Raw genomic sequence first — 224 nt, 5'->3', positions numbered from 1 at the left:
CGGCACATACTGACATGGTCCTCCCTTTTGCATGTCAAAATGTGTGTATGTGTGTGTGTGTGTGTGTGTGTGTGCACGTGTGTTTACTAAATTGTGTGAGCACGCTGGCGAAGCTACGTGTGCTCAAAGCATGTGTGTACATTTGTCTGTTTATTTGCAGATGTTGGCACGGATGCATGTAAGCTTTAAGCATGTAAGAATCAGAGAGGGAAGACAGAGAGAGG

The sequence above is a fragment of the Morone saxatilis genome, unplaced genomic scaffold (assembly GCF_004916995.1).
Source record: "Morone saxatilis isolate NCDOM2014 unplaced genomic scaffold, NCSU_SB_2.0 Contig17, whole genome shotgun sequence".
In the NCBI taxonomy this organism is placed as follows: Eukaryota; Metazoa; Chordata; class Actinopteri; family Moronidae; genus Morone; species Morone saxatilis.
This window is presented reverse-complemented; position numbering follows the sequence as displayed.